Source organism: Mandrillus leucophaeus, unplaced genomic scaffold, assembly GCF_000951045.1.
Source record: "Mandrillus leucophaeus isolate KB7577 unplaced genomic scaffold, Mleu.le_1.0 Scaffold211, whole genome shotgun sequence".
Lineage (NCBI taxonomy): Eukaryota > Metazoa > Chordata > Mammalia > Primates > Cercopithecidae > Mandrillus > Mandrillus leucophaeus.
This window is the reverse complement of record NW_012102155.1, coordinates 4,112,970-4,121,653: the sequence shown is the minus strand read 5'-3', so window position 1 is coordinate 4,121,653 and position 8,684 is coordinate 4,112,970.

The following is an 8,684-nucleotide window of genomic DNA, read 5'->3' as shown; positions in this document are numbered from 1 at the left end:
CTTTTGCCACCTATAGCTGGAATGAAGTGTTGTCTTGGAGCCTGTTGTATATTTAAGAATAAACTTTTGTAAAAATAAAAAATAAAAGATAAAAATTATATATTACTATAGAAGATCTTGGCGGCCTTGCCTCTAGTCCCAGCTATTTGGGAGGAGGATTGCTTGAGTCCAGGAATTTAAGTCCAGTGTGGGCAACATAGAGAGACTCTATCTTAGAAAAAAAAAAAAAGGAATTATTTAGGTATGCAAAAAGGCAAAGTTAAGAGTAAGAATTTGGTTTTTAAAATAAAAAAGAAGCAAATCTACAGTAAGTTTTATTTTTAGAGCTGCTGCTTTATCAACTAAACCAAGATGAAACACTTATTCATAAGATGACAAAATTTTTTTTCTTCTTAAATTCATTTCTGAGTTAATACATATCTGACTCATTGTCACCAAAGAGGAACCTTCTTGCAGAGACTTGTGCAGCTGCCCTAGGGTCAGTCTCTACAGAAAATATACTTACCTTCATGCAGTGCTAATAGTGTAAATGTTAGTTGAAATCTGATTTTGATTATAAATAAGCTTTTTTTTTTTTTTTTTTGAGATGGAGTCTCACTCTGTCACCCAGGCTGGAGTGCAGTGGTGCCATCTTGGCTCACTGCAAGCTCCACCTCCCGGATTCATGCCATTCTCCTGCCTCAGCCTCCCGAGTAGCTGGGACTACAGGCGCCCACCACCACGCCAGGCTAATTTTTTGTATTTTTAGTAGAGACGGGGTTTCACCGTGTTAGCCAAGATGGTCTCGATCTCCTGACCTCGTGATCCGCCCACCTCGGCCTCCCAAAGTGCTGGGATTACAGGCGTGAGCCACTGCGCCCGGCCATTATAAATAAGATTTTATAAAAATTGACAAATAGACTAGAATTGTCTTTGCAAAAGTAAGATTTTTAACAATGAGGTTTCTGGTTTCTTGAGAAAATACAAACTCCCTAACACAGACTCATTTGCAATGAGAACGTCCATGAAACTCTCAGAAAGTAAGATGGAGCAGTGCAAATATCTGTAACAAGCAATAATGCCACAATACAGAAAAACCAGGATTAATGTCATTCTGATTCAAAGCTTTTAAGCTTGGAAATCCATCTGACAGAAAGGATAAGAACTCAAGTTTATTTCAATTGAAGCAAAACAGGAAGAACAATAAGTAGCTAATCCTGATAATGGGAAAAGGGGGGAAAAGATTAGCTGAGCAAATGATGTTTCCTGATTGAATGAATTGGTGAAGTCTCTGGGATTCGGGTTAAATGTTGGGGCAAATTGGCTGAAGATGGGGTGGTTAAATTCACCTACCTAATTTTTGTTTATGAGATCCAGCTGGAAAGATAGAGAAACTTCTGAGGCATTCATTTACTGGAGACTCTGCTCTCATTTATTTAGCAGGAAATACAATATTCACAATGAAACCTAAACAAAAGCAGTTGTGGAGCTGTTGGAAGGTAGACTTCTGATAGCAGGAATAGGAACACACCCAAGCATCAGGTCAGAAAGTTCTGGCTCCATGTCAGTGTCACCATTTACCAGCTGTGGGATTCAATATAGGAGAGTCTCAGGGGTGGCAGTGTTGCTGAAGCATTCTGGAGTTTCATTTGCACAGCAAGCACACTCTTTCCTTAGGCTGTCTAGCTACTGTGGTAGCTTGGAGGACTTGAAGATGGGGGATTGGGAAGAGTAGGGAGGACCTGATCTCCCCATGCCTACCCCTGGCACTGCCTTAAGACCTTGAGCAAGATGCTCAATTCTCTGAGCCTAAATCTCCCATTTGCACAACAGGAATAATAATATCCCCTTACAAATCTGTTGCATATAGTAAATGAGGTTAATTAATGTGAAGTGCTGCCTCCTAAATGCTCCATAAATGTATGTTAAATGTAAAAGATATCAAAGGGGAAATACTACAGTAGGAAATTTGTTTAAAAGCAGATTGTTTCTGTTAAAAAATTCTCAATTCTGCCCTGTTCCTAGATGAGTTTTGGTATCTATTTTCAGATATAGTTAGCCTTCCATATCTTCTGCATCCTTAGATTCAATCAACCTCGGATCAAAAATATTTGAAAACAAATTAAAAATAATAATAGAACAATAAAAAGAATATAAAAAGTTAAAAATACAGCCTAATAACTATTTATACAGCATTTATATTGTATTAGGTATTATAAGTAATTTAGAGATGCTTTAAAGTATACTGAGTGTGGCTGAGGCAGGAGAATTGCTTGAACCTGGGAGGCGGAGGTTGCAGTGAGCTGAGATCAAGCCACTGCACTCCAGCTTGGGTGACAGAGCAAGACTCCGTCTCCAAAAAAAAAAAAAAAAAAAAAAAAAAAAAAACTAAAATGATAGCACAAGGAAACGTGAAGCTGTAAAGGTAGCTCAGTGCTCAAAAGTTACCACCTCAAAGTGAAGGAAAATTGTAAAAACCGTCACAAGTCTTAGAACTCATGCCCTACTTCCACCCCAGGTTGACTATCTCACCTGCCAGGAAAAGACTTCACTCCTGATGTTGAACCAAGCATTTTGTTAGCCTGACTCTATTTGTTCTTAAATAGATATGAAGACGCTTTTTATCTGAGAGCGCATTAACTACTTACAGAAGAATGAATGAATGGAGCTCCCAGAGATTGTCCCTTAGAGCTCTGCATTCATTTGCTCACTCATTAATTGAAGAAAATTGGTGGGTACATGTGCTGTGCTAAGACTGTGGACTGTGGCTAGAATGTGATGAGAAATGAGTGAGACCCCAGGAGAGAGAGTTTGGCATAAAATAGTCATTCAATTATAAACCTCTGAATCATACAAAGTACTGTATTACATCCTAGGCATTATAAAATGAGCATAATTATACAAAGGGGAAAACCATGTAGAATGTAACTTTAATACATCATACACTCTACCTGAACTGAATTTGCTATCATTAACAATTTCACTTGACTTTCTTAGAATTTAAACGGGCTTTTAAAAACATGATTTGGATATCCAGGTCCACTTAGAGAAAATGGCTAAGGAAGTCTGAATTCATGAATCCTTTTTCTCTTAAATATTCCTTGGGGTAAGAAGACGCATTCAAAATCATTCTCTTGATCTTAGAGTTTTGTTCTAAAGAGCAGGTTCTTTAATTTTTTTGTTTGTTTATGATACTGAGATTGGCATTTCTACCAACAACAAACATGTTTAGAGTAAGAGTCGGTCCGCGGGGCTCCTTTTCATCTTTTCTTACCTCCTAAATAGAGTCTGAAGTCTGGGCTATGTGGCTTGGTATCAGTTCAACGCAATTGTTTCCCTCAAAAACTATTTGCCAAATGGATAAACCAACTGTGGTACTTCCATACCATGGAATGCTGCACAGCAATAAGAAAGAACCAAAGTGTTATACTAAGTGAGAAAAGACAGTCTCAAAAGGTCACATACTGTATGGTTCCATTTATATGATAATCTCAGAAAGACAGAACTCTAGGGTCAGAGGACAAATCAATGATTGCCAAGAGTCATGGTAGGGAAGAGAGGTGACTATAATTAAGGCTGTAAACGGTTAAGTATGAGGGAGATTTCAGGAGTGATGGAACTGTTCTGATTATAATGATAGTTACATGAATCTGTACATGTGTTCGAAATCATAGAACTGTACACTAAAAGAAAAAAGATCCATTTTACATTATAATTTTTAAAATCAAAGCAAAGCCAAAACAAATTTGTAAGGAAAACAAGATGTTTTCCATTGTTTGTAATATCTAACAGAACATATAAGCATAAATGAAATCAGTGCAGTATGGGAGGAAGGAATGGAAAGACAGAATCTTAGATTGTTGGATGCTCATAGATTATTAATCCAGGGTTAGCAAACGTGCTTGTGGCAGATTATATTTCTGAAGATAGCTGCAATGATATGTGCCATTCAACACGTTCCTCTAGATAAGTCCGTCCAGCCTAGAGAACATGGTGAAACCCCGTCACTACAAAAATACAAAAAAAATTAGCCATATGTGGTGGCACACACCTGTAATCCCAGCTACTGAGGAGGCTTGAGAATCACCTGAGGTTGCAATGAGCCGAGATTGCGCCACTGCACTCCAGCCTCAGTGATGGAGCCAGACCCTGTCTAAAAAAAGAAAGGTCTATGTCCCCATCACATGAATTTGTGACTGCCTAGACCAAGTGAGGATGGTGGAAGTGACACTATGGGATTGCTGAGGCTAAGTCATAAAAACGCTATGCACTTCCTCCTTGTTCTCTTGGAACACTTGCTCTTAGAACCCAGCCACTCTAATGGGAGGAATTCCATGTAGGCCGTGGAAAGACCTATGTGAAAAGGAACTGAAGTTTCTGCCTACACCCGGCTGATCTTCCAGCCAGCAGCCAGCACCAACTTGCCAGCCATGTGAGAGAGCCGTCTTAATGAGAGTCAAACTATCTGAGGCTGCATGGAACAGAGAACATGTCTGCCAAGCCCTGCCCACATTGGAAATTCATGAGCAAATTAAATAATTGTTGCTGTCCTAATCCACTAAGTTTGGTGACTTGTATGGAGCAATAGATAACTAATATGTCATCTCAAGACTCATGTTTTTACTCACTTAACAGAAACAGATCAGAGTTCCTTTTGAAAATGTGGTGTTCAGAAGAGTTCTTGGGATGGAATGAAGCTTAGAGGGCAAGAGTCCATGATTGATTAGTGAAGTCATCCCCCGACATAGTCTGAGAGATGGCACCGATGTTGTCTGTTTGTCAATTGTATTAGAATTCAGCACCTTCATTTTATATAATTAAGACAGAATGCAGGCAGGGTAAGATCTGCTTAAGATCACATAGATATTTAGTACCAGAGCCAAAACCTCTAAATCAAGTCTTCTGATGTGCAGTTTTGTGTTTTTTCACTTTGCCATGTCCCTTTCCAGGGACCTGAATTCTCTGATTTCCCTGAATTCCCTGATTCCAGGGACCTGAATGACAGGACACAGAGCAGCAGATATATGTCTGCATACTTCTACTTCCCTCTCCCATGCCTGTGACAGACATCATTGACACTCTCCTAAGGTCACTGGGATGCACTTGGATGACAGATTCCAAATTGCCATGATTGATGAGAACCTGAGTGGAAATATACAAAAGCTATAACTGATTTGTATCACGAGTGTCAGAGGAGTACAGCAAAGGTGACTCAAAGTACAAACTGTACTTTGGTATGGAAAATGCACTGTGTGTGAGCAAGAGGGAATGCTTTAGGCATGACTATTCTGTATCAAGGATGCCTGTCTGAAACCACACAGACCGACTGACTTCTCAGAATCTACTAGGGAATTGCTTCTCATGTCCTTGGGGAACTGTGCTATAGATCCTGTTAGATAATTTCCATTTAATATTTTATTACTTATTTTGTTGTAGGTGAAAGAAAATCTGTTACTATAGTTATGATGTTGTATGTATATAATTTGGCTTCATTTCAGACACAATAGAATTGGAATGCATACAACACATACAGGGCGGTGCTGAAATGTTGGACACTTTAGTGGCTCTGTTCTTCACGGTGTTCTTGGCATCGTCTGAGAGCAAGGTAGGCTCAGAAAAAAAAATAGACCATTTCTAGGGTAAAACTTAAAAGCAGGATATTCAAACCTATGGCACTATGGACTACAGCGTAGCTCACTGAGTACAGCATTCAGACTCACCCAGTGTAGGACCAAGAGCAGAGCTTCTCTAAACTTGATCACAGTGAAGCAAAACACCCTGCAAAAGCAACTGTAACTAAACTCCTAGAAAAACAATGATCACTTTCTCCCCTCCTACCATTCTGACTAGTGTATGGGATGGGGTGAGGTGGGGTTATTTGCATAAAAAAAGTAGCCAAGTGCATTCACTTATTTATTTGTTTGTGGAGTACCTAGTAAGTGCAAGGTGCTCTGCTAAACACTATGGGGGAACACAAAGATGAAATGGACAAGGATTTTGTCTTCAAAGGTTCTCTAGCAGGGACCCCACCATGCTCTCTTAATAGAGTAGGATTTGAGAACATGGGCCTAATGAGTCAGAAATCTAATTATCAACCGGTGGCACCCCAACAAGAGATCATGGGGCTTAATCCTTAGAAGTAGGATACATCTCTACAATTGTCTACACAAACCAGCAGGCATCAGAAATGTTAACAGCATGCCCCTTCACCTTTCTCTCTACCTCCCTTCCCTTTCTCTCTCTTTCATTATTCATGGATTTCATTATCATTGGAAAAACTGTGAATTGCTGGATCACTTAGATGCATTACTATCCTCTTATGAAACTATTCCTGATGATGAAATTCTTTTAGTCAGCCCCACTTTCAGATTTTCATATAGGCTTGTCCTTTAACAAGTAAGTTTTTTTTTTTTCCAGAAAAATATGCAGCAGGTGTGGCAAAACAGAAATACAATATTCTTGGAAGTAGATTTGTTTGGATAATAATTAAACTTTCCTTTTTCTGTACTTGGACTTTCTTCTTCTAGTAATTTCTTTGTCTACATTAAATTTTCAAGAAGGTTGACGTTATCATTCTTTTAAACTCTTCAAAAGACAGTCAAATTCTTGTTACATCTTTTCAGGTTTTTTATCTTTAGGAGCTGTTCATTTATATTTCCCCTAATCTTTTCTGGAATAGACTATCTCATTGCTTCCCACTGGGTTTTCCTAAATACCAGCAACTTGTTTTTCAACAAATAATCTTAACCCAACAACCACCTCTCAAAGCTTTATAACATCTGGTAAATGCTAGTGCACGGGAACAAGGCGGAAAAGAATCTAAAGAAAGAATATGGGGCCGGGATCGGTGGCTCATGCCTGTAATCCCAACAGTTTGGGAGGCCAAAGCGGGCAGATCACCTGAGGTCAGCAGATTGAGACCAGCCTGGTCAACGTGGTGAAATCCCGTCTCTAATAAAAATACAAAAAATCAGCCGGGTATGGTGGCTTGCGCCTGTAATCCCAGTTACTTGGGAGGCTGAGACACAAGAATCGCTTGAATCCGGGAGGTGGAAGTTGCAGTGAGCTGACATCACACCACTGCACTCCAGCCTGGGTGACAGAGTGACTCTGTCTCAAAAGAAAGAAACTGCACTCCAGTCTGGGTGACAGAGTGGCTCTGTCTCGACAGAGAGAGAGAGAGGGAGGGAGGGAGGAAGGGGGGCAGAGAGAGAGAGACAGAGAGAGAGAGAGAAAGGAAGGAAGGAAGGAAGGAAGGAAGGAAGGAAGGAAGGAAAAGAAAGAGGGTTTTGGAGTTGATCCAATCTGATGTCATGCAAGGCTCTGCCAGTACCTTGGTGACTCTGATAAATTAATCTTACCAGGGCATCAGTTTGCTTATCTGTAAAATGGGGATAAAATTCACACTTCAAGGTAATTATGAGGATTAAGTACAGTATAAGAAAGCAGAGAGCATGGTCCATAATAGGCACTCTTTTAACAATTTCCCTTTGCTTCCTCCTAGAAACGACAATGATAAAGCTCAGGATTTAATCATTAAAACATAAATAGTTACAGATGCAAAACACTCATGTCCCAACTAGCTCTTCTGCCACTTTGATATGCAGAATATTTGGCATTTTTCCTCTTTCTTCTTAATGGAAAAGTGCTCCTAATATTAGTAAAAATGAAAATTTTGGGGGGAAAATGATCCACAGTTTCTTTATCTCTCTGGATAAAGAAAATAGAAACAGCTGTTTCTATTTTTGTCACGGCCTGGCTTTTATATAAACCGGTCACATTTTCTCCACAGTCACAAACAGGGTGTGCTTATCATGGCATCACCTCTTTCAAGGGACTAATAGATTTATTCCAGGTGATAGTGAGAAGCAGCTAGAAAAGGAGGATTGGAAGACTGCGGGGGTGTTAAAGTTATCTGATGATACTGTTCGAACCTTTTTCCGGCACAGAAACTCCACAAAGAACTCCTGTGCAGTTTTCGCTACCCAGGGCTGTTTCTTTAAATTGTTTGACGTCAGAGAAGGAATGCTATAGCAACAGTCTGTCAAACTGGAATTAACTCCGAAGAAAAATGGGGGTGGGGAGAGGAATAATGCTCCCAGGCGGTACTGACTTTAGAGGAAGCAAATTGGATAGATGCATTTATTTTATGACATTTTAAACATAAAACACCCAGATAAATGTGAGAAAGAAAAAAAAAACTCGATTGAGATGCATGTGGTGTTTAACTCATGCAGAGAAGAGCGACTTGGCAGGGATATCTGGAAGGCCTTCCAGTTTTATCAACGACAATAGGAACAATAACTTCCAAGTATTTGGAGGCAGGCTTCGTGCAAACATTACTTCATTTAATATGCTTAGCACCTTTATCAGGCAGGTATCACTATCCTTATTTTGGCGATGACGAAACTTAAGCCCGAGACGGTACACGGTCCTACAACTAGTGATGGTAGAGCGGGGAATGCAACGCAAGGTTGTGCGACTCTGGGCTTCAGTTTACTTTCTGACATTTAGAATTCCAGAATGGGAAACCTAAACGGGACCTTTGGGGTCTTCTAGCTCTGCCCTTCGATCCTGCTCACCAGCAAACTGGCGCCTGTCAGAGCCGGAAAGGAAACTGGCCACGCCACTTAGACGGGCGCTACTTAGCAGCGTGCCCCAGCGCCGCACCAACAAGAAAACGAAACTGCCCGGGAAGGAATGTT